Source organism: Gracilinanus agilis, chromosome 2 (assembly GCF_016433145.1).
Source record: "Gracilinanus agilis isolate LMUSP501 chromosome 2, AgileGrace, whole genome shotgun sequence".
NCBI lineage: Eukaryota > Metazoa > Chordata > Mammalia > Didelphimorphia > Didelphidae > Gracilinanus > Gracilinanus agilis.
Window position 1 is genome coordinate 567,565,030 of NC_058131.1, and position 26,015 is coordinate 567,591,044.

Here is a 26,015-nt window from a genome sequence, read left to right on the forward strand (position 1 = left end):
GTGGCTAATATGGGAATTTGTTTTATTTTGTATATTTGTGGGAGTTTTAAAGAAACCCTTACCTTCTGCCTTAGACTTGATACTAAGTATGGTTTCCAAGGTAGAAGAGTGGTAAGGGCCAAGTTAGTTGGGGTTAAATGACTTGCCCAGGGTCACATAGCTAGTACTTTGTATATTTGCTGTTTTTTTTTTAATTTCATTTTTATCACCAAGCAAAACATACTTCCATACTGATCATTGTTGTAAGAGCACCCTCATACATTACCAAAACCCCAAAATAAAGCCATAAATACACTTATGTGAAATGTATTAATGTTTAATCCATATCTATCCAACTCCAAAAGTTCTGTCTCTGAAGTACTTTATATATTTGTTACAAAGAATTGTTGTGTTTTTTTTTTCAGAAAAAAATCCACTTTTATATCATTAAGCTATTATCATTATAATGCAAATGGAAATATGCAGCATTCCCCACTAAGGAATCTCCTAAGGAATCCCTGAGTCAGTGATACATATTTCTTTTTTTATGACAGAAATATTTATTTCCTTTAAAAAAATTCTCAATTACCTGTAAATTTTTTTTTAACATTTAATAATTTTTATTTTTTTTTTTGAAAAGTTAACATGGTTACATGATTCAGGCTCTTACTTTCCCCTTCACCACCTGATCTCCCCCCACCAACCCCCATAGCAAATGCGCATTTCCATTGGTTTTAACATGTGTCATTGATCAAGGCCTATTTCCAAATTGTTGATAGTTGCATTGGTGTGGTAGTTTCAAGTTTGCATCCCCAATCATGTCCACCTCAACTCATGTGTTCAAGCAGTTGTTTTTCTTCTGTATTTCCAATCCTGTAGTTCTTCCTCTGAATGTGGGTAGTGTTCTTTTCCATAAATCCCTCAGAATTGTCCTGGGTCATTGCATTGCTGCTAGTACAGAAGTCCATTACATTCGATTTTAGCACAGTGTATTGGTCTCTGTGTACAATGTTCTCCTGGTTCTGTTCCTTTCGCTCTGCATCAATTCCTGGAGGTCTTTCCAGTTCACATGGAATTCCTCCAGTTTATTATTCCTTTGAGCACAATAGTATTCCATCACCAACATATACCACAGTTTGTTCAGCCATTCCCCAACTGAAGGGCATACCCTCATTTTCCAGTATTTTGCCACCACAAAAAGCACGGCTATAAATATTTTCATACAAGTCTGTTTATCTATGATCTCTTTGGGGTACAAACCCAACAATGGTATGGCTGGATCAAAGGGCAGGCATTCTTTTATAGCCCTTTGGGCATAGTTCCAAATTGCCCTCCAGAATGGTTGGATCAGTTCACAACTCCACCAGCAATGCATTAATGTCCCAGTTTTGCCACATCCCCTCCAACATTCATTACTCTCCCCTTCTCTCATTTTAGCCAATCTGCTAGGTGTGAGGTGATACCTCAGAGATGTTTTGATTTGCATTTCTCTAATTATTAGAGATTTAGAACACTTTCTCATGTGCTTATTGATAGTTTTGATTTCTTTATCTGAAAATTGCCTATTCATGTCCCTTGCTCATTTATCGATTGGGGAACAAAGGATAGGTTTTTATTCTTTGGTGAGGTGGGGTGGGCAGAGAAGGTAAAAAGAAATTCTTGAAAACAAGAATATCTTTTAAAAAATATAAACACTTTTAGGGCAGGGCCTATTTGACCTTTCTTTGGATCCCCAACTCAATGTTTTTTTTAAAAAGTTCATTTATTTATTTATTTATTTTAGGAGAATTGATATGTACACTAGGTTGGTCGTTTAGCGCCTACATCCCCAGTCATATTCCCATTGACCCATGAGATCAAGCAGGTGTTTTTCTTCTGTGTTTCTACTCCCACAGTTCTTTCTCTGGATGTGGATTGTGTTCTTTCTCATAAGTCCCTCAGAATTGTCCTGGATCATTGCATTGTGCTAGTACAGAAGTCCATTACAATTCGAATGTGCCACACTGGTATCAGTCTCTGTGTACTTTCTGGTTCTGTTCTCCTGGTTCTGCTCCTTTCACTCTGCATCAGTTCCTGGAGGTCATTCCAGTTCACATGGAATTCCTCCAGTTTATCATTCCTTTTAGCACAATAGTATTCCATCACCAGTAGATACCACAATTTGTTCAGCCATTCCCCAATCGAAAGGCATTCCCTCAATTTCCAATTTTTTGCCACCACAAAGAGCGCAGCTATGAATATTTTTACACAAGTATTTTTCCTTATGATCTCTCTGGGGTATAAACCCAGCAATGGTATGAGTGGATCGAAGGGCAAGCAGTCTTTTAAAGCCCTTTGGGCATCTTAATTTTATGTCGAGCCAGGCGGGGCATGTTAGACTTTTAACATCAAGAGATGCCAGTTAGGAAAGAAACGGATCCTTCTTCATTACTACTCAATTGTGAACAAATGAGTGTAATTTGTGGCAAAGAAAAATGTGTACTCCATTTAAACAGTGGATTGAAAATGAATTTGATTCATAAATTCAGGGGAAACACTGATTCAGAAATCATTCAGGGTAAACCCAACGGAAAGGAAGTGGTTTGGAATCACAGCCTCCTGTGATTTGAAGGCCATCGTGAAAGAAAACAAAGCATGGACAGAAAATTATTCACTTTAGGACAGAGATCATTGTATTTACCTTTCTGGTTATCTTTCTAGCCTTCAATAAAATATACTAAAATAGCTAGAAAAAACACAAAGCAAATATTTAATGAATGATTGCTGACTGATTGATTGATAATGATAATTGGCACTTACAAAACCCTTTCAGGTTTGCAAAGCACTTTACATGCATGATCTCATTTGAGCCCCTACAAAAACCCTCTTAGTAAATTTTTTTTGCTGTTATTTTTATCTCCATTATACAGGTAAAGAAACTGAGGCTCAGCAAGGTGTATTGATTTAGTATCAAGAAGGTCTTGGTTTAAATACTACTTCAGATATCTACCAGCTGAGTAATCTCCAGCAAGTCATCTAACATCTCCAAGCCTCAATTTCCTCACCTTTAAAATGGGAATAATAACAGCAAAGGGTTGTTGGGAAGATCAAATGAGACAATGCGAAGGAAATACTTTATGAACCTTAAAGTGTCACATAAAAGTGAGCTATGATCAGAGAGAGTTGTAGAAGAGCCCCACTCAGAGCCACAATGACCTGTGTTCCAGTCACACCTGTGACACATACTCAGTGGGTATCCCTGGAAAGTCCTCTCAGTGCTTCCAGACTAAGATGCATCTAAGATGCAGAGAAGGTGCTGCCCTGCATTGGTACAAGGAGTTTCCTCCTCTGGGAGTGCCCTATACCGACAAAATCAAATATCCAATCCCAATTCTGTGCTCTTCTTATTATTTCTGTTTTCCCTCTGGCCGAGTGGGCTGGGGTAACAGGTCTTGTTCAGCGTATTATTTCTTCCTCAGCTATCTTGTGTCTGTCAGCATAAACTCTCACATAGATAAAGCAGGACTCCTCTAACTTGTCCCATGGACAGTAGGACAGGTACAGTTAGAGCCACAAAGCTACATGTCTCTTCTGCCCCATGAAGTTTAGTTTGGGGTATTCAAAGGCCATTTTATAGATAAAAAAAAATGAGGCTCAAGGAGTTAACTAGGCTACTAGCATCAGAAACCAGTCAGTCCAGTGATCTTTCCAACACATGCCATGGATAGAAATGCACATTAGAGTATGTCCTAAAAGAAAATGAACAATATAGGACAAACTCTTGAGGCAGCAGCAGAGGAGAATAAAGGCACTAAAACGACAGCAGGTGCAAGATAATTTCTGACTCAGGAAATCCCATTCTAGATATCTGAAAGATGGGAAAACCCAAGGCCCTGGGAAGTAGGTTCTCAAGGTGTTTTATTATCAACTTATTAGTTGAGGAAGTGTTTATTTTACATTAAGCTGCTCTTACCTCCTTGCTTCTCCTCCCCCTTTAAAATGGGCCCAGACTGCCATAGAGGAAGGAAGCTAGAGATTAGGAAAAAGAAAAAAAAGAAGAAAGGGAGAGAAGCCAATTTTAAAAGTGCTGTTGACTATTTTATTTTAACACAGATAAAGTCAGTATTTGCCATCACAGTCCCCAGGTGAACTTTTATCTGAAGAATGTGGGCATGTGGGTACCCTGCTGCTAAATGAGCTCTTGGGCTCTTGTTACCTTGGGAATTAGGAAGTAAAAGGTGACAGCCACCAAAGGCCTCTTTGATCTGCAAGCTCCCCCTAGTTGTTAATGCCCGCCCCATTGAAACTGCTTATATATTTGTATATATACATATAAAAATGTACAAATACCCATATATGTATACATACATATATGTGGGGAGAGAGAGAGAGAGAGAGAGAGAGAGAGAGAGGAGAGAAATGGGGGACAGACAGAGATAAAGGTGCAGAGAGATGGGGGAGAGAGGGAGAAAGAAGGTGAGGGTGAGACAGAGACAGAGATGGAGGGGGGGCACAGAGGGGAGGAGAGGCTGAGACAGAGACAGAAAGACAGAGAGGGGAAGGGAGAGAAAGGGAAGAAGGAGAGAGACAGAGACAGACAGAGACAGAGAGAGAGAAAAGAGAAAGGGGGGATAGACAGATAAAAGTACAGAGAGATGGGGAGAGAGGGATAGAGAGAGTGAGGGTGAGACAGATAAAGACAGTGGGGAGAAAATGAGACAGAGATGGAGGGGGGCACAGAGGAGAAGAGAGGCTGAGACAGCTAGAAAGACAGAGAGGGGAAGGAAGAGAAAGGGAAGAAGGAGAGAGAGACAGAGAGAGAGAGGGAGAAAGAGAACATAGAGGATATAAGTTCCTTGATGACAGGGACTGTTTCATTTTTGTCTTCATATCCTCAGGTCTTAGCATAGGCACAGAGCAGAGGCTTAATAACTGCTTGCAGACTGATTAATGAACAAAAATTTTGAGAGGAAGGAGGAATAAACTTTGGGTACAATGTTTAAAAAAATAACATTTATCATCAAGAGTTACCCTTAAAAGTCAATCGAGGAGGGGAGCAGCTGGGTAGCTCAGTGGGTTGAGAGCCAGGCCTAGAGATGGGAGGTCCTAGGTTCAAATCTGGCCTCAGACACTTCCCAGCTGTGTGACCCTGGGCAAGTCACTTCACCCCCATTGCCTTTAAAAATAAAATAAAATAAAATAAAAAAAGTCAATTGAGGGGGCAGTGGATAAAGTTCAGTGGATAAAGAACCAGGACTAGACATGAGAGATCCTGGGTTCAAATCTGCCATCTAGCTGTGTGACCCTGGGCAAGTCACTTAAGCCCAATTGCCCAACCCCTACAACCAATACTAAGTATTTATTCTCAGACAGAAGGCAAGGGTTTTTTAAAAAGTTAATTGAGAGTACATTAAAGTGCTTCCAAGGAGGCCAAGTGCCATACCTTGCTTAGAACTGGGCAGGGTTGTTTCTTAATAGGAAACTACTGAGGGGGGGTGCCATTACTGTGACTTACCCAGGAGGAAATCCCAAATATGTATCTTCCGAACACAAGAGAATGCAAAGTCCAAAGTTCATCTCTATTTCCCTTTTAGTTGGGCCTGAGCTAAAGATCCTGGGTACCCTTGCTGATTGATTTTTATTGAGACAAATATTCCAAGCTCCTGTGATAAAGTATGCAACAGTTTCCTGCATCCACAGACCTTCCCTCACCAGCTGCCCCAGGACACCTTACTCTGAGGGAGAAGGTTAGGTAAATGTGGGGAGAAATTCTTGGACCAAAGGATTTAGAGTGAAAAAAAGCTAATCTCTCTTCATTTTGCAGAAGAGGAAACTAAGGCCAGAAAAGTACAGAGACTTGCTCATGTAGTAAACAGAACAGACTCAGGATCTGAACCCAGCTCCAGAGGCTTTAAAGTCAGTTTCTTTTCCACTGACCTGTGCTGACTCAGAGCTATCAAAAGAAGTTAATTTCCTCGGGCCAGGGTCTGTGGGGGTGGGGACCAGAGCAAGGCTGGGCTGGGAACAAATCACTGCCCCACCTCCCCCTTCTGCCATCTGGATACAGGTGAGCTCAAGCTAAAGTAAACATATGGGGCAGCCTGGAATAGGGGGAAAAGTCACGAAAAGAGTAACATTAAGCTGGGGCTGGCGTAGGGCGAGATGAGTCAGGCAGCGAGTCAGCGACTGCGTGCCAACTACCTGCACCCCTGACTTTTCTTTTTTAAACCCTTCCCTTCTGTCTTGGCATAGATACTAAATAGTAGCTCTAAAGCAAAAGAGTCATAAAGGCTAGGCAATGGGGCTTAAGCGACTTGCCTGAGTTCATGTAGCTAGGATCTGAACCCAGGACCTTTCATCTGCAGAGCTGCCACCAAACCTCACCCCCTTCTCTTTGGTACTAAGGCAGAGGACCCTCCCTTCAGTCTGTCAGGGCCAGGGGTTCTTAACATAGGACCCAAGAACTTTTTTGTTTTTTAAAGATTGACATCTCTATTTTGATCTAGTAGATTCCCTTGGAACACCCATGTATTTGATTCATTTAAAAGCATTATCCTGAGAAGGGGTCCATAGGGCTTCACCAAGCTGCCAAAGGACTTGCCAATACAAGAAAGGTGAAGAAACCCTGTTCAAGTCCAGTGCTCTCATTTTACATATCATAGGGTTGCGTATTTGGGTTGGTGACAGCTATAAAAACATAGTTCTCAAGTTTTTATGAACTGATGTTTATTATTTATGAATGTAAGATTATAAGCAGCAAAGTGGCCCTGTAGATAAGAGTGCTGGGCTTGGAATCAGGAAGACTTCTCTTTTTGAGTTCAAATCTGCTTTTACACATCTAGGAGCTGTCTGACCCTGGGCAAGTCACTTAACCTTGTTGGCCTCAGTTTCCTCATCTGTAAAATGAGGGGAGAAGGAAATGGCAAACCACTCTAGTATCTTTGTCAAGACATCCTGCAATAAATCAAAACAACTCTGAGGTATCACCTCACACCTAGCAGAATGGCTAAAATGAAAGAAGGGGAGAGTAATGAATGCTGGAGGGGATGTGGCAGAACTGGGACATTAATGCACTGCTGGTGGAGTTGTGAACTGATCCAACCATTCTGGCTGGCAATTTGGAACTATGCTCAAAGGGCTATAAAAGAATGCCTGCCCTTTGATCCAGCCATACCATTGTTGGGTTTGTACCCCAAAGAGATCATAGATAAACAGACTTGTATGAAAATATTTATAGCCGTGCTTTTTGTGGTGGCAAAATACTGGAAAATGAGGGTATGCCCTTCAGTTGGGGAATGGCTGAACAAATTGTGGTATATGCTGGTGATGGAATACTATTGTGCTCAAAGGAATAATAAACTGGAGGAATTCCATGTGAACTGGAAAGACCTCCAGGAATTGATGCAGAGGGAAAGGAACAGAACCAAGAGAACATTGTACACAGAGACCAATACACTGTGCTAAAATCGAATGTAATGGATTTCTGTACCAGCAGCAATGCAATGACCCAGGACAATTCTGAGGGATTTATGGAAAAGAACACTACCCACATTCAGAGGAAGAACTTCAGGAGTGGAAACACAGAAGAGGGGCAACTGCTTGAACACATGGGTTGAGGTGGACATGATTGGGGATGTAGACTTGAAACTACCACACCAATGCAACTATCAACAATTTGGAAATAGGTCTTGATCAATGACACATGTTAAAACCAGTGGAAATACGCATCAGCCATGGGGGATGGAGCTGGGGGGCAGGGTGAAGGGGAAAGTAAGAGCATGAATTATGTAACCATATTAACTTTTCTAAAAAATAAATATTAATAAATGTTTTTAAAAAAAGACATCCTGCAATAGGGCCACAAAGAGTTGGGGATGACTGAAAATGATTCAACAACTGGAAGGTTATAAGCAATGGTTTGGTCTATGATGATGGCCTTGTTTGAATATAGTTTATTGGTTGAATTATCAAGGATATTTTAAGTATTTGTGCAGTGGGAATTTGCCTTGGGACAGCTCATGAAAAATTGTCATCTTCTGATATATAATTCGTAGTCACCTTGTTCTGTTAAAGACCTATCTGTTAGGCACTAAACTTTTTTTTTTTCAAACTCTTACCTTCTATCTTAGAATCACTACTGTGTATTGGTTTTAAGGCAGAAGAGCAGTAAGGGCTAGGCAATGGGAGTTAAGTGACTTGCCTAGGGTCATCCAGCTAGGAAGTGTCTAAGGTCAAATTTGAACCCAGAACCTCCTGTCTCTAGGCCTGACTTGCAATCCACTGAGCCACCTAGCTGCCCTCAGTGCTAAATTTTTCTAGCTAGAAGAGAGCATGTGAGAAAGAATAATGTGATACAAAGTTGGAAAGATAAGTTAGAGGTTATCCCAAAGGCAATAGAGAGCTACTGAAAAATTTTGAGCAGGGAAATGACCTCATCAGAATTGTGCCTCAGAAAAATTCTTTTGACAGTTGTGCAAAGGTAAGATTGGGGTGTGTGGGGGTGTGCCAGAAGGACTAGTACCTCTGGCAGGAGGGCTTGTGGATCCCTTTTTAGGGCTACTCATCTGCCTTTGGTATCCACCTTTTCATGTAGTTCTCACCTATGGCTCCAGCCTAGGTAAAACCTTTCCAGCAGATGGGCTAGAGCAGATAGAAGGTGAGACCTTTGTATTCTGTTAGCCCCAGACTGACTCTTGTCCCTGATAACCTGTCTTTGAGAAACTCCCAGACTGACCCTTTGTCCCATCTGAACAATAAACTGAAACATCTTTTCAATGGCCCCCACCAGAACTCAGTTAAAGACAAACAAACCAAAAGCACCTTTCAAACATCCAAGCCTAAAGCCATTGAAATGTTCTTAATCCTTTGGCTACTGTCAGAGTATCCAAGCTGACCTATGTCCTTTCCAAATATCTATATAAGCACTTTGCCATGTTCAGTTCAGCAGAAATTCCCAGCAATCATATTACTGTGTGTCTTCCCGGAGACAGTAGTCATCCCAGGGTGTTTGACTTTGTGTGGCGGCTGTGATCATTGTCTCCGTCACCCTGATTAAAAACTTGTTCTTAATATTACTTTGGTAGTTATGAGTTATTTTTCAGGTTGGCAATGGGTAACCAACAGGTCTTAAACCAACGAGTAAGTTAGGGGGATGTCTACCCCAAACATATAAAGTTTTCCTCTAGCACGATGAGTAGATGAGAACAATTTGTTCCAATGGCCATGAAGGTGGCTGAAGGTGGTGAACGCTGTGGAGTGTTGAGAGTTTGGCCATTCATGGAAGACACTGAGTGCCATCACCAGTCATCCTGACTTTTGTCCTGCCATCAAACTCAGATGACTCTAGAAGACATTGAAGGCAAATCTGCCTCACTTAAATCCAATTCAAGGGCAAGGCAAAGCCAAAATCCCCATTGGTCCTCTTCTAAAAACAAAGACAAACAATATGGAGAGGGAAGGGATTGGAATCAGGGAGACTGGTTAATAGGCTATTATAATAATTTTGACAGAGGGTCTAAACTAGCTTAATTACTGTCTGGTAATGTCCTTGGCTCATGCCTCGTGCAACGTTCCTCTGTGTTGTTCTTTTTCCAGTGATCCGTTCTTTGACTTCTGTAGGTTGTGGTGGGAATTACAGCTATATGGTTTCCCCATAAGAATTCATCAGTGATTTCCCAGATAAGTATAGAAAATTTTTCTACCTACTCACATAATCATCCCTCTATAGTAGTAAAATAAGTCTTAAAAAGGCGCCTCAGACTCAGGGAAGTTGTTTTGCTCATAGTCACACAGCTATTATTTTATACATCTTCATCCTCCTTTGGTTCCTAGATATCTTCACAGGAGTACACCTGCTTAATATAGAATACTCCTCCATCTCACCCCTCCTTTTACCTTTCCTTTTTAATTAAGGGTGCCTTTCTAGAGCCATATTCTCTCTGCCCTTTCAGAGACAAACTCCTAGAAAAGGTGCTGTCCCTTTCTTATCTCTTATTATTCATTTCTCAACCCTTGAAATTTGGTTTCTGATCCTAATGATGTCTTACATGACTCGAACTGTTCTTAGTTAACCAATTATCACTAAATGGATAAATTTGATAGTCCTATCTCTGTAGCTTTTAACTCCATCCTCTCTCCTCCTGGATACTCTCTTCCCTTAGCTTCTGTGACATTCTTGTCTTCCAGAAAGGTAACTTGCTTATCATCATTTTGAAAGAGAAGTGTAATATGAAATATTAGGTGAGGGTGGTTGGTAACTGGGGTGTCAGAGGACTGAGAGGCCTATTCTTGCAATCTTTTATGGTTCTGTTCTCATAGTCAAAAAGGGCAAAGACAGCTAAGTGGTACAGTGGATAGAGCACTAGACTTGGAGTCAGGAAGATATGAGTTCAAATGTGGCCTCAGATACTAGCTGTGTGATTGTTAGCAAGGCACTTAACTGCTCTTTGCCTCAATTTCCCTAACTGTAAAATGGGGATAATAGTAGCACCTACATCTGAGGGTTCTTGTAAGTATCAAATGAGATATTTGTAAAGTGTTTATCACAGTGCCTGGCACATAGTAGTTGCTATTTAAATGGTTAGGTACACAGTTCTACTTGCGGTAGATGGTCCACTATGGGATCACCTATCCCTAGATCTGCCTGACAATAAAAAGCTAGCTTTGGTGAACCCATTTAAATTCATAAGACCAGCAACCCCAGTTAATCATTAATTCCCCTGACTTACTGTGAATGACAAAAGAAGTTATATATGTTAAAGTATAATGTAGATGGGTAAGCTATTACACATAATTATTACCAAAGCCAGTGCAAAGCTCTTGGAAGTGGAGGAAAATACTCTGGCAGGGGAGGATCCAAAGACCATGTGTATCAGTGGGAAGAGCCATACGAGGTCAGGATCATGGGGATCTGGATCTGTGTACTGGGGGGAAGAAGCAGTAACAGAAGCTAGGAAGGTAGTTTAGTCCAAATGACTGATTTTCCCAGGGGGAGAAACTCGGGCATAGAAAAAGAAAGCCATTAAGCATCTAGTTAGTGACAAATCTAAGATAACTGACAGCCCTTTTAACCACTGTTCAGTGTAGATTATTTGTGCCAGAGCTCCTTTTACGCCATGCCCAAGACTACTTAGATACACCAGAAAACTGATGCTCATTCTCTTCCTTAAGACAGTATTTTCCCTAATGTCTGACTAGGCATAAGTAAGCAGCATATGAATAGCCTTATCACTGAAGTGTGACTTGGGATCATTATTCTAGCATGATCAATAAGTGGTTATCTAGATCAAATTGCTTACCATCTCTGAGAGGGGGGAGGGAAGAGAGGAAGGGAAATGCTTTGGTTCTTATAATTTCAGAAAACACATCAAAAATTGTAATTGGGAAAATAAAATGTCTTTGAATTAAAAAAAATTAGTTAAGTAGTTATTATAGGCAGCTAGGTAGCTCAGTGGATAATGTGCTAGGCCTGGAGATAGGAGGTCCTGGGTTCAAATTTGACCTCGGAAACTTCCTAGCTGTGTGAATCTGGGCAAGCCACTTAATCCCAATTGCCTAGCTCATACTACTCTTCTGCCTTGGAACTGGTACTTAGTATTGATTCTGAGTCAGAAACGAAGCGTTTTTTAAATGGTTAAAAAAAACCTGAGTGGTTTAAATAAATAAATAAACTTAAAAAAAAAAACCGAGTGGAGGCCAAATATATTATTCAAAAAAACCTATGAAAGGGGAAAGCTAGATGGCTCAGTGGATTGCAAGCCAGGTCAAAAGACAAGAGGTCCTGGATTCAAAACTGACCTCAGACTCTGGGCAAGTCACTTAATTCCCATTTGCCTAGCTCTTACTGTTTTTCTTCCTTGGAACCATTACATGGTGTTGATTTTAAATGGAAGGTAAGAGTTTAAAAAAGAAAAACTACGAAAAATGGAATCAATGGTCACTGTAAGTCAGCTCCGTTGAATATACAGCTGTGCCTGATTTTTAATCACAGCTGGGAAGTAGATAAATAAAAGTCCTTTCATGCCTTTACAGTCAGATCATAAAATGTCAGAGCTGCACAGCAATGACAATCAAACCCCAAAATCACCTTTGTTGTTGGTGTTCAGTAGTTTTACTAGAGTCTGACTCTTTGTGATCCCATTTGGGCATTTCTTGGCAAAGATACTGGAGTTATTCCCTTCTCTGGCTCATTTTACAGATTAGGAAACTGAGGCTAACAGGGTTAAACGACTTGCCCAGAATCACAAGGCTAATATCTGAGGCCAGGTTTGAACTGAGGAAGAAGAGTCTTCCTGACTCCAGGTCTGGTACTCTCTTTACTGGGTCACATGGCTACCCACAAATCACCTTTATCTTTGCTCATTCCAGAGCAGTTCTGGCATAGGTTAATTCACTTTGCCCCAGGAAGAAATGAGGAGAAAGAAGGAAGGGCTTTGTGCTTTGAGCAGAAAGTTTGTGCTTTGGGCAGAAAGTGAAAACATTTTTTTTTCTTCTTTGATAAGAAACCTTTCCCCACTGTTCCCCAAACCTTTGTTAGGGTCCGAGTGAGTGGCCCCCAAAGGAGCACACGAGACAATGCAATTGAAGCAGGAGAAAGCTTTATTGCCAGTGCGCACAGTGGGGGAATTCAGCAAGGAGAATTCCAATTCCAGGGGGTGAGAGTGAGGCTTATATAGGCTCACAGTAAGGTTGCAAAGCTAGATAAGGGCCAAGGGTTGCAAAACAAGCTAGAGGCTGAGGGTGGCTACTATTGATAACCCCCTTGAACTGTAGGGAGGCTGCTGTTTGATGGTCACTTTACCATGGCCAGGGGTTCTGGCCGCAACATTCTCTCCCAACATTCCCCACTTCTGTTTGGCCATCATGCTGAGGAATCCTCCTCAGGGCCACATTGTTGCAATATTTTGGGGTGACTGTTTCCAAGGGCCCGTAGTGCTGCTGCAGCGACCATGAGTTGGATAGTATTCACACGGTCCTAAATAAACTGGAGTAGCCGATTGAGCAGGCAAGGCGCAAAGATCAACAATAAGAAGATAATCGCCAGGGGGCCTAACAGAGCGCAGATCAGGGTGGTGAGCCAAGGGGATCCAGTGAAGAACTGCTGATACCAGGAGGCGGTTTCAGATCGTTCCTTGAGGCGCCTCTCAAGGTTATTTTTTTTTTTAAAACCCTTGTACTTCGGTGTATTGTCTCATAGGTGGAAGATTGGTAAGGGTGGGCAATGGGGGTCAAGTGACTTGCCCAGGGTCACACAGCTGGGAAGTGGCTGAGGCCGGGTTTGAACCTAGGACCTCCTGTCTCTAGGCCTGACTCTCACTCCACTGAGCTACCCAGCTGCCCCCTCAAGGTTATTTTTAAGTTCTGCAGGGGAGTCCCCGGCTATCCCAGTGTGATCGGCATAGAAGCAGCATTCCTCCTTAAGGGCAGCGCAGAGGCCTCCTTCCTTGAGGAAGAGCAGGTGGAGGCCTCTTTGGTTTTGTAGGACGACCTCCGAGAGGGATGGGAGGGATTTCTCGAGGGCCCCAAGGGATTGCCCCACTTGTGGAGGTCCTCATCAGTGGCCAGGTGTAGAGATTGCATAGTGACCTGGTGAGTTACTAGAGAAGCCACTCCGCTCCCTAGCCCTGCTAAACCAAATATGGAGGCTAAGGTGACAGCTAGGAGGGGTTCCCGTTTACCTCGGGGAAGACCCCCCCCCCCATCTCCCAGGCTGCCAGGAACTGCTCGACGGTGTGGTACAGGATTCGGGGCAGGACAGTAACCAGAAGACTGTACTCATTCGTCCTATGAAGGGTGGCAACTGACACACAGGGGGTGCGCCCTGTCACTGAGGAGGCCCACCGCATTCCCGGAGAGGGGATAAGGAAGGTGCCGCCACCGGGCACAGGGGTGTGGTGGCAGTAAGACTTGCCCGGTGAGGCGTTACCGACACGTGTGCCGTACCCAGAAACAGTAGTCAACGTGAGGCCGGGCCGCCCCCCTTCCTGCTCCTCTTCCCACAAGCATCCCGCAGGGCTGGCGTCCATGGAGTAGTTAAATGTGCTATTGATAGCGAGGCCCTCGTAGTATGGGGGCTGGACCGCCAAGCAGAGCCAACATGCTTCTGTTAGGTTGGGGAAGGTGGAATTAAGGGAGACGAAGGATCCTTGCAGGAGGGAAAAAATGGCCGAGATATGATGGGGGAAGGAGGGAGGACAGGGGAGGTAGAAGGAGTCCTTGTGTGTGTGTGGGGTAATCCGTGGGAGGTTCCTGCGAACTTAGGGAGGGAGTGGGTGCACTCTGAAAAGTGGGGGGAGTGGGTGCAGGTTGAGGGACTGGTGGCACTAGGGGGGCCAGTGCCTTATTGGGGCCCACGTACTAAAAAGGTTTGGGGGGTTTCCTTTCTGGACTAGAATAAGGGCCCCATGGTCTGGGCCCTGGACGTACATCCGGACTCTCCAAGTGCGCTCGAGGACCCAACTTGGGTCTGTGGGCTGTTTTACCCTCAGTGTTAAAGGAGGCCAGCTGCTGGGGTGGTGGAGCAATTCAAGGAATGGATCCGCAACACAGGAAGACTATCCATTGGTAAGGGTTTCACATCCCCAATGGGCACAATAAAACTGGTTGGGGGAATTACAGTAAGCTTTCCCAGGGTTCGAGGCAGGGCACATGTAAAACTCCTTACAAAGAATGTGGGTGGCTGGAAGCGCCGGTGTGGCGGTGCCGGGAATAGACCTGAGGTGCTTCAGAGGCCATCGTTTGAAAGAGGTCACAAATGGAGACGGTGAAGGTAGGCGCCAGGTTAGTTATGTTACTGGCAATCTCACGGCTGTCCTCCCACCATACTATAGTCCATTTCCACAGCTGATGAGGGTTTCCTGCTGGATTGACACATTTTTGCCCGAAAAGGAGGAAGAGAATCATAAGAATGCAGGGTGACATCGCGAAAGCTGGAGTTTCAAGGGGTTGTCTGGTCGGCTGTGGGCGACCCAGGTATCCGGTTCAGGGTCCGGAGGTTCTGTTGGTCACCCGTGGGAATGGTGGACCCAAAGGCCAATCCCCTGTACCTTGAGAGCTGATGGGGTCATGAAGAGAACAACAAATGGCCCCTTCCAGCGAGGTTAGAGAGCCCGCTTTTGATGTTTTTTGACCCAGACCCAGTCTCCCGGCTTATAGGAGTGAGGATCATGTGGGGGACGCTGGAACCAGGCCTGCAAGTGAGGCCAGAGCTCCTGCTGCAGCTGAGAAAGAAAAAGAACAAAATCACGCAGTTGAGGGACTTGGCTATTATTGGGGAAGGGGAAGGAAGAGAGGATAGGAGGCAGAGACCCATACAACACTTCATAAGGAGATAGGGACAAAGGTCCTGGTGTATTCCAGGCTTTAAACAGAGCTAGGGGTAGGAGCGTCACCCAATTACCGCCAGACTCAAGGACCATTTTAGTCAAAGTTTCTTTTAGGGTCCAGTTCATACTTTCTACCTGGCCTGAGCTCTGGGGGTTGTATTCACAGTGAAATTTCCACCTAACCCCCAGAGACTTAGCCAGAGATTGAACTACCTTAGACACAAAGGCGGGCCCATTATCCGACCCCAGACAGGCAGGCACCCCAAACCTAGGAATGATTTCCTCCAGAAGTTTCTTGGCCACCACCTGAGCTGTTTAGGTCTTAGTATGGAAGGCCTCTGGCCAGCCTGAAAAGGTGTCTATGAGAACTAGTAGGTACTGGTAACCATACTTTCTGGGCTTGACCTCGGTGAAATCGAGCTCCCAGTGTTCGCAGGGACAAGTGCCGCGAAGCCTGGCCCCAAGGCGGGTGTCTTCCTTTGCAGCACGGGTCAGCTGACAAGTTGTGCACTTCTGTATTAATGTATCCAAAAAAACACCAGCACCGCGAAACCGAATGCGCCCTTTCTGGAGAAATGTCTATAGCTTGGTGGCTCCCATGTGAGTGAGATGGTGCAAATGGTTGGAGAGAAGTTGGCCCATCGCCTGTGGAAGAAGGAGATTACCATCTGGGTCCTTGTATATCATACCAGAGGGATGCCCTGACTTAGTCTGGACCCATTCCAAGTCAGCTGGGGAGTATTGAGGAGGGTCCGACAGAGGGGCAGGAATGCAAGTGTCAGAGTCCCTAGGTCTTGACAAGTTTGTTGTAAGTGCAAGCTCATACAATGGGGTGTGCAACACTGCCTCCCTGGCCACCTCATCTGCCAGGCGATTACCAGTTGCCTCTAGGGAGGTCCCTGTCTGATACCCAGGGGTGTGTACTACGGCGACAGCTTTGGGTTCCCAGACAGCTGCAAGAAGCTCCTGAATGTATTGAAGGTGGGCTGCCAAAGTAACATATCCTCATTCCCGATAAATTGGGGCATGAACGTGCAGGGTGGCGAAGGCATATCGGCCGTCAGCCGCTTCCCCTTAGCCAATCACAGGACCATAGTCAAGGCAACCAGTTCCGCTCATTGGGCAGAAGTTCCAACTGGAAGTGAAGCACACCACAGGACCTTTCCATTGACGTTTACAACTGCAGCCCCGGCTTGCCGACCTGTTGGGGTGATGAAACTGCTGCCATCAGTGAAGAGGACAAGGTCAGGGTTTTGGAGGGGCACGTCCTTCAAGTCCGGTCAGGCAGAAATGGATTACACAAGTACTTCCTGACAAGAGTGCACCGGACTAGTCCCGGCATCGGTAGGCAAGAGAGTGGCAGGGTTTCGTGTGGCTTCAGCCTGAAAAGAGAGTCAACTCGCGTCCAAAAGCAGGGATTGGTAGTGAGCGAGGCGGGCATGGGAAATACAATGAGTAGGTGGTTGCCATAGGATGCTTTCTACCGCATGTGAGGTGGCAATAACCAAGGGTTGGCCGTGGTTGAGTTTATCCGCATCTCTGACCAACAGGGCAATCCCAGCTATAATCCGTAAGCAAACTGGTCAGCCCGTGCCACTGGGTCAAGGCGCTTAGACAAATATGCCACCAGGTGGTCCCAGGGCCTCAATTTCTGAGTTAGGACTCCCTTGGCAATGCTGCCCGCCTCCGCCACAAAGAGTTGGAATTGCTTTTCTGTGTCGGGAAGGGCCAGGGCAGGGGCTTCAACCATAGCTGTAAGTAGTTGCCAAAAGGCGGTGTCCGTGTCTGGGGTCCATGCCCAAGAGAGGGATTCCCTAGTGGCCTCATACAGGGGCTTAGCTATTGAGGCGAACCCTGGTATCCATAAGTAGCAATATCCTACCGAGCCCAAGAATTCCTGTACCTGCCGGGGGGTTGTTGGGGCAGGAATGGAGAGGATGGTTTGAGTCATCTGTGGGGTGAGCCAACTCAGTCCGTCCCTCAAGCGGTACCCTAGGAAGGAGACTTCTGTACGGGCGATATGTGCCTTTTTTATGCTAACCCTGTAGCCTGCTGAATGCAGGCAGCAGAGCAAGCCTCCAGTTGCTTTCTTGCAAGAGTCCTCAGGGCAGCAATTAGGAGGTCTTCTACATACTGTAAAAGGGTAACCTCCGGGTTTTGTTCACAGAATGGTTGCAAATCCTGGGCCAATACTGATGGACTATGGGCCCACTGGGGACCATGGGGCTGACTGTGCGCACTGGGAGAGCAATGGTCAAAGAGGGAAGGGGGGGCTTCATGTTGGTTATGTCAATCCGACCCTGGGTGCGGTATGCAGGGGGAGAGGGGAAATCTGCTGGAGGGGCTACTGGCACCGCCTCATTACCCTCATCCTGTGGGGGCAACGGAGGGTAAAGGGCAGGTGGAAACCCTGGTGCATAGGGTGGTGGAGGAACAGGGAGATCTGGAGGGGGATTGTCTAGGGTATGTAAAACCAGGTGCTTGGGTGAGGTTAAGCCCTTATCAGGGCCAGGGCTGGGGCTTAGGCGCCGGGCTACAAGCACCTGAGCAGGAGTGGCTGTTTCCTTATTCATATTGGACACCTCCATAATTGGATAGAGCCAGGGTGGTGGATCCAAGACTAAATCCTGCCAAGTTAGAATATACGGTATCTGGTCTGAATGCCCTTCAGGGCCGGGAAGTAGAATACGGGCCCAAATGGCAGAGATAATAGGCTTCTGCCATGTCCCACCCTGAGGCCACCCAACCCCAAAAGTGGGCCACTCTGAATTACAGAAGGTTTGTAATTTCCCGTTCTTCACTGTTAGCCCCAAAGCATGGGCACAGGTTTTGAAGTCGGAATAATGACTTAGGATCAAGTCCAGGGGGGCCAACTGACTTTGGCCCATGTTCGATAGGTCAAAGAGGGGTACACAAGGAGCAATACCAAAGACAGACACAATACAAAACAACAGACAAAAGATTCTCTTAGTGGACCCAAACAAGGTTTGGGTCGGAGTTGGAGCCCGCCCAGGGCTCCACCCTGTCTTCTCCAGTGTCCTCCCAAAAATACTCAGTGTCTTTACTTATGCCTGTGATGCATCCACCACGGGACTTCCCAAAACCTGGTTCCACTAGGGACTCGAACCCCAGATTTCCAGAACCCAGTTCCACCAGGGAATCAAACCCTGGATATCCCCCCCCACCCCCACCCTGCCAGGGACCTTTTTCCCTGAAAACTGGAGGGGCCACCAAAGGACCTCCAACCCTTTGAAGTTATGTATCCTGTATCCCCTTATCCCTGTCTCCAACATTTCCAATGACTTCCTTCCCTTCCTTATACCCTACTCGCTTCCCGGTTTTCCCGATCTGGCTCCTCGCGGAGAATGGAAAATGCGGCATGAACTGGCCCCTCTCAGAAACAGGTGGAAATTTGGATACAGAGTCGTGGGATGTTGTCACTCACCCCAGAATGGTATGGGCCTTGGAGCTTAGCATAGGACGTCTCCGTATGACCCGCGGAGCACAGAATCTGCCGTCCACTTAGCCATATGCTCAGCAAGAGTCCTCAGTTTCCCCATCAAGTGCACACAACACACATCATTCACACAACCATGCACTCTTCACCTCTGGAAGTCGCCATGAAACCTAGGAGAGAGCTTTCTCTGACTCAGTGATCCTCAGGGGGGGGGGGGAGGGATTGCACACCATCCCAGGCAAGCCCCCATATTTTAGGGTCGGAGTGGGGTGGCCGCCAAAGGAGCACACAAGACAATGCAATTGAAGCAGGAGAAAGCTTTATTGCCAGTGTGCACAGTGAAGGAATTCAGCAAGGAGAATTCCAATTCCAGGGGGTCAGAGTGAGGCTTATATAGGCTCACAGTAAGGTTGCAAAGCTAGATAAGGGCCAAGGGTTGCAAAACAAGCTAGAGGCTGAGGGTGGCTACTATTGATAACCCCTTTGAACTGTAGGGAGGCTGCTGTTTGATGGTCACTTTATCATGGCCAGGGGTTCTGGCCGCAGGTTAATCATCACCTCTCCCAACACCTTGTGCACTTAAGACATACTTGGAGATTATTCCTAACAGAAGAATCTCTGGCCCTGGGACTGTTTAAGCCTCATCTCACATTCCTTTAGCACTCAGAGAAATCAAATATGGCTTGGGGTGCCTGAAGGAGGCACTACCTGCCATCCCTCCTACTTAGCTAACTAACATACCATCTTTAGATATTCATTCATCTCTTCAGTTCTTGAAGGTTTCTGGATGTTTCTAAGTGCTCCATTAAAATGCAATTATACTTGGGAATGATAGAACACATAGTAGGGAGCCTTAACTGGAGTAACAGATAGCAAAATGAAGGAGAGAAAACTAAGAAGGAAAGAGGTGCTGAAAGGAAGGATCAGACCCTAAGACAAATTTTCTTGATTTCAAGATTTTCAGTGAGAGTCATAGTATCATGGATTTAGAAAGAGAAAGAACTTCAGAAGTCAACTGGTCCAACTCTTTCATTTCACAGAAACTAAAATGAGGCTCATCAAAGAAGTAAATTGATCCGATCAAGATCTCCCAGATTATAACTATAACAACTGGATTTGTATCCAGCTTTCATCATTGAAAGGGGCAGCTAGGTTGCCAGGAATCAGGAAGACCTGAGTTCAAATTTGGATTTGGACACTTACTAGCTGTGTGACCCTGGGCAAGTTCTTCAACTGTGTTTGCCTCAGTTTCCTCATCTGGAAAAATGAGCTGGAGACGGAGAGGACAAATGACTCCAGTATCTTTGCCAAGAAAACCCCAAATGGGATCAAAAAGAGTCAGATCTGATGGAACAACATATTGTGATTCAAAATCACTATTAATGAATAGTCTGAGTCTGTAGATTTCACTTTATGAACCTTAATGAGACTAATCACAGGTGAAATTGTCCCTTTTTTGTTGTTGTTCTTGAAATGACAAGACAAATTCTAAGAGGAATAAAAGCAGGAGTTTTTTTAAGAAGTTAATATATCTTTGTTTTTTTCCCATTTATTAATATATCTTTAAAACCTCTTCAGATACTTCCCAGGGTATGCTTAGGCAATTTTGACTTTCTATAGGTGTCCACCTGAATTAGAAGGTTTACAGCTCTTGAATGGATTCTCTACATGTCCTGAAGCTGAATTCTTACAAAGGAAATATCTTAGTAAGCAGCCAGCCCAATATCCCCATACCAGAAAAGGTAGTGGTACATAGAGCTTAAAATCAAGGCTTGAAAAGAGAACTTGGCCCCCAGAAGTAGAAGCTTTTAAATATTGTGAAGTAATCTATCAGGTTCTTGGACTCAAACTCTCTACTATTTATATCCTTTTCCCTCACCCAGAAGCAGAAGACATTCCACCACCGGAAGAACAGGTTCTACCTCAAGTAGACTAAACAATGATACGTACACTGACTACAATGGTGTAAAAAATAATAATACTAGCACCAAATTTCCCCAAAATATATAGACGAGAGATCAGAAGAGCTTATCATTCTTACACTTTGTTATTATTATATATGTATTTATAAGCAAGGTATTAATGATTTGGCAGGAATGGTTTCATATATGTTCATTTCAGTTCAACATTTGCTGAGCACTTACTATATATATATATATTTATACACACACACACACACACACACACACACACACACACAAGGTACTGTGTTGGCACTTAGAATACAAAGGCAAAAGAAAACAGTTCATGCCTTCAAGAAACTTGTTCTGAAATCAGGCTGGGGAGGGTATAGTTTACATACATAGAGGAATATAATACAAGGTAAGGAATGATGATAGAAAAGAAGAAATCTATACAAAGGATTCTAGGAACATATGAAGGGGGCCTTTTTCATCTGGGAGGGAGTATGGGGAGGATGAAGGAAGGCTATATGAAGGAGGTGGCAATTTGAGTTGAGTATGAAAAAAAAGGAATACTGAAAGGTCAAGATGACTAAGAAATTCATGCTAGTTTTGGGATATGGCAGTAGAGAAACAGGAAATGCCATGGGTTGAGCTAATGAAATAGCAGTCCAGTTGGGCTAAGAGGAGTAAGAAAATAAACTGTGAAAAGGAAGATGGGTATGAGATTATGGAAAGCCTTAAATGCCAACATAAAGGGTGTATAGTCTATCCTAGAAGTGATAGGGAGCTATTGAATGTTTTTTTGGGGCAGGGGAGGGTAATGATTAGACCTGTCCCTTAAGAAAATTACTTCAGTAGTTGTATAAAAAATAGGTGGGAAAGAGAAGAGAAAGACAGGAAGCAAGAAGACCATTTATGAGACACTGTTCAGATGAGAAGTAATAGAATACCTTGAATTGGGTTGTTAGCCACATGAGTAAAGAGAAGGGAAGAGATATGACACGTAATCATGCAGGGAGAATCAGCAGAACTTGATAAATGATTGAAAAAGAAAATAGGAAAAAGGAAGAGTCAAAGATAACTCTGAGATAACACACCTGGGTGACTGGAATGATGATGGTATTCTTAAAATAAATCAGAAATTTAAAAAAAAGTTTTTATTTTATTTTTTTCTCAATTACACATAAAAACAATTTTTAAAATTCATTTTTTATAATTTTTTAGTTCCAAATTCCCTTCTCTCCCTCTTGAGAAAGGAAGCATTTTGATATAGATTATGTATGTACAGTCATGCAAAATATATTTCCATGGTAGCCATGTTGCAAAAGGGGATATAGACCAAAAAAACAAGAAAAATAAAAAATATACTTCCAACTCCATCAGTTCTTCCTCTGGAGGTAGATAGCATTTTTCATCTTAAGTCCTTCAGAATTGTCTTGTATCATTGTAGTGCAGAGAATAGCTAACTCATTCACAGTTGATCTTAAAATATCGCTGCTTGTAACCCCATGGACCATAGCTATCCATGGGGTTTTCTTGGCAAGGATACTGGAGTTCCAGCTTTGCCATTTCCTTCTCCAGTGGATCCTTTTGTTGGGCCATCAGAAATTAAGTGACTTCCCCCTGGGGCATACAACTAGGAAGTGTCTGAGACCAGATTTGACTTCAGGTCTTTCTGACTTCAGGCCCAGTGCTTTAACTATTGAACAACAACTGTATCTATAATATTGCTGTTACCATGAACAATGATCTTCTAGCTCTGATCATTTTGCATCAGTTGATAAAAATCTTCTCAGGTTTTTCTGAAACTACCCCTTTATCATTTCTTATAGCACAATAATATTCCATCACAAACATATACCACACCTTATTCTTTCATTCCCCCAATAGATGGGCATCTCTTCAATTTCCAACTCTGCCACCATAAAAAGAGCTGCTATAAATATTTTTGTATATATAGGATCTTTTTCTTTTTTTTTTTTTTTAAGCCTTTACCTTTCGTCTTGGAGTCAATAATGTATATTGGCTCCAAGGCAGAAGAGTGATAAGGGCTAGGCAATGGGAGTTTAGTAACTTGCCCAGGGTCACACAGCTAGGAAGTGTCTGAGGCCAGATTTGAACCTAGAGACCTCCAGTCTCTAGGCCTGGCTCTCAATCCACTTAGCCACTCAGCTGCCCTGGATCTTTTTCTTTGACCTCTTTGGGATATAGACTTAGTAGTGATATTGCTGGGTCAAAGGTAACAAATTATTTTCCAGAATAGTTATATCAATTTACAATTCCACCAACAGCGTATCAATTTTTCCATATTCTCTCCAACATTTGTTGTTTTCCTTTTCTGTCATATTTGCCAAGCCGATAGGTGTGAAGTGGTTATCTCAGAGTTGTTTTTACTTGCATTTTTCTAATCAATAGTGATTGAGAACATTTTTATATATAGAGTTTTGATTTATTTGTCCGAAAACTGCCTATTCATATCCTTTGACTATTTATCAATTGAGGAATGACTTGTATTTTTATAAATTTGACTCATTTCTCTATATATTTGAGAAATGATGCTGTTAACAGAAAAAAATACTTGTAAGATTCTTTCCCAATTTCCTGCTTTCATTCTAATCTTGGCTACATTGGTTTTATGCAAAATCTTTTAAAATTTAATGTAATTAAAACTATCCATTTTACATTCTGTTATGTTCTCTATCTCTTTTTTGGTCATAAATTTTTCCTTCATCCATATATCTGAGAGGTAAGCTTTTCAGTGCTCCCCTAATTTGCTTATGATATCACCCTTTATGTGTAAGTCATTTAACCCTTTTTGGCCTTATCTTGGTATATGGTATGAAATGTTGGTCTATACTTAGTTTTTGCCAAACTGCTTTCCAGTTTTCTCAGCAATTTTTTTGTCAAGTATTAAACTCAAGAAATCAGAATTTTAATGGAGGATACATTTTGGATACATTCACTTTGAAGGACTATCAGGATAAGCCTAGCAGGAAGCTGTTGATACTGGGCTGTAGTTCAGAAAAGAAATCAGGGCAAGATATACAGACTTAGAAGTCAGTTGATTGAACAGGAAGAAGGGATCAGCAAGGAAGAGAAATGAGAAGATGGTTCAGAACATAGCCTTAGGGAACATCCAAGAATGGAGGAGGGAGAAGGATGATGACTCAGTAGAACATATGCTCCTTGAAAGCAGGGAGTGTATCATTAAAAAAAAACAACAACAACCTTAACTACTGTCTTAGAATCAATACTAAGTACTGTTTCTGGATCCAGAAGAGCAGTAAGGGCTAGCTAATGGGGATTAAATGACTTGCCCAGGGTCACAGGTAGGAAGGGTCTGAGGTTGCATTTGATTCCAGACCTCCTGTCTCCAGGGCTGGCTCTCTATTATCTTAGCCAACTAGCTGTCCTAGGAGTAACTCACTTTTACCTTTGTATATACCCAGCACCTAGCACAAAATTAGCGTTGAATAAACACTTGTTGGTTGGTTAACTGATGAATTAATCCAGCAAATAAGTCTAAGATGGAGTAATCAGGTCAGATAAGAGAGCAATGTCATATAAACCAATGGAAGTGAGACTATCCAGAAAGAATGTCAAAAATTCCAGAAAGAACAGAGAAGAATGAAACCTGAGAATAGGTCATTGGTTTGAGTAATGGAGGGATCAATGGTAACATTTAAGAGAAAATTTTCAGTAGAAAGGTGGAGTTTACACACTGACTGTAAAGAAGAGGAGCAATTGAGTAATAATGAAAACTTAAAAACAAGGACTGTAGGCTACTTTGTCTTGGAGTATCAGAATGAAAAGATGGAATGATACAGGACAGTTGTGTGCCATAGATTCCCCAACACAGGTATATAAGGAAAAGAGAAAAGGTACCCTAGAGCATGATTAGCAGACATGACATGGATAAAGATCCAGGAAAAGGAGTCAGAAAGGTGGGAGGATAACCAGGATAGCTGTGTCAGGGAAGTGATTAGTCCTAACCAACTGTTATGGCAGAACACACACTGGAACTGATGATTCTTTTCTAAGGCTCTTGTACCGAGCATCAAAAACACTCTCATTAAGGGTGGGCAGAATTCTCCTTCAGGCTTAGACCTGATCAGAGTCAAGTGAGCAGAACCAAGAGACCATTGTACACAGTAACAGCAATAAAGTACGATGATCAACAGTGAATGACTTTACTATTATCAGAAACACAGGGATCCAGGACAACTCCAAGGGATTCGTGATGAAAACGGCTATCCAGTGCTTTAGAGGGAACTGGCAAAGTCTAAATGGAGATTGAAGCATGCCAGTCTTCATTTTATTTCCTCCATGAATTTTTCTCTAGTGTAAGCAATATGTCTCTTCTTTCAGAACATGATGAAAACAGAAATATGTATTACATGATACCACATGTACAACCTATATCATATTACCTGCCACCTTGAGGGCAAAGGGGAAGGGATGAGAAGGAGGGAGAGAACATGGATCAAAATGTCAAAAATTGTTTCTATACATAATTTAAAAAATAACATTTAATTAACAATGAATTTAAAAAAGAAAGTACATACAGATGTGAATTATATGAAAAGATCACAGTGGTATCCAAACACTAACTTTCTTTGAAGCAATTTAACCTTTAGTAATTTGAGGGAATAAACAGATTAAGATCTTAAATAAAGTGTCAAATCTCATTAATCTAAAGAAAAATGATTATTGAAAATTATAGTGACATGTAATCTGGAAAAAGATTTTTTTAACAGAGTATTCTTTTATCTAACTGTGTCTCCTCTTTTTCATTATTTCAACAAATTTCAAATGGGTTTTCATCACTAAGGCACTAGAGAACAGAAACATAAAGTCACATCCCTTCTCAGCAAATAATAGGAAATGAGGGCGAGTACATTAGAAGGAATAATAATTTCAGTGTTTTCAGGATCTGGAATCTCATCAATGAATATGGTCTTTCTATCGGTCCTGATTGTGACCTTGCTACAACTTCATCTTTGAGAGTTACTGGAGCCAAGACAAATTCATTACTTTGCAGCCATCCTAGTGATGAGACTCTGTAAACTTGGCAAGGCCGGTCCTGGGACAATGGATGTACATCCCATCACTGGGTTAATACAATAAAGGTCCTTTTCTGTGGCCTCACTAGAGTATGGAAATGAACCCATCCCATGACGCTCTATTAGAATCAGTCCCAAGTGTTACAATTACTAATTGTGAGGATGCTAGGGAACCAATCAGAGATAAATAAATGAATTACAAACAATAAAGAAGGCCCAGTTGAGGTTAGATAATAAAATTTTGCTGCATACCCAGTCAGTACAATTTTATTACTTTTTGCTTCTTTGTTCAATAGCTTGAGGGGGGGGC

General features: G+C 43.1%; 1 protein-coding gene across 1 annotated transcript in view; it reads right to left on the reverse strand.

Annotated features, from left to right (window-relative positions):
- PAQR5 (progestin and adipoQ receptor family member 5) overlaps positions 1 to 26,015 on the reverse strand; it is a 107,524-nt gene that overhangs the window by 44,716 nt on the left and 36,793 nt on the right. The window lies entirely within an intron of this gene.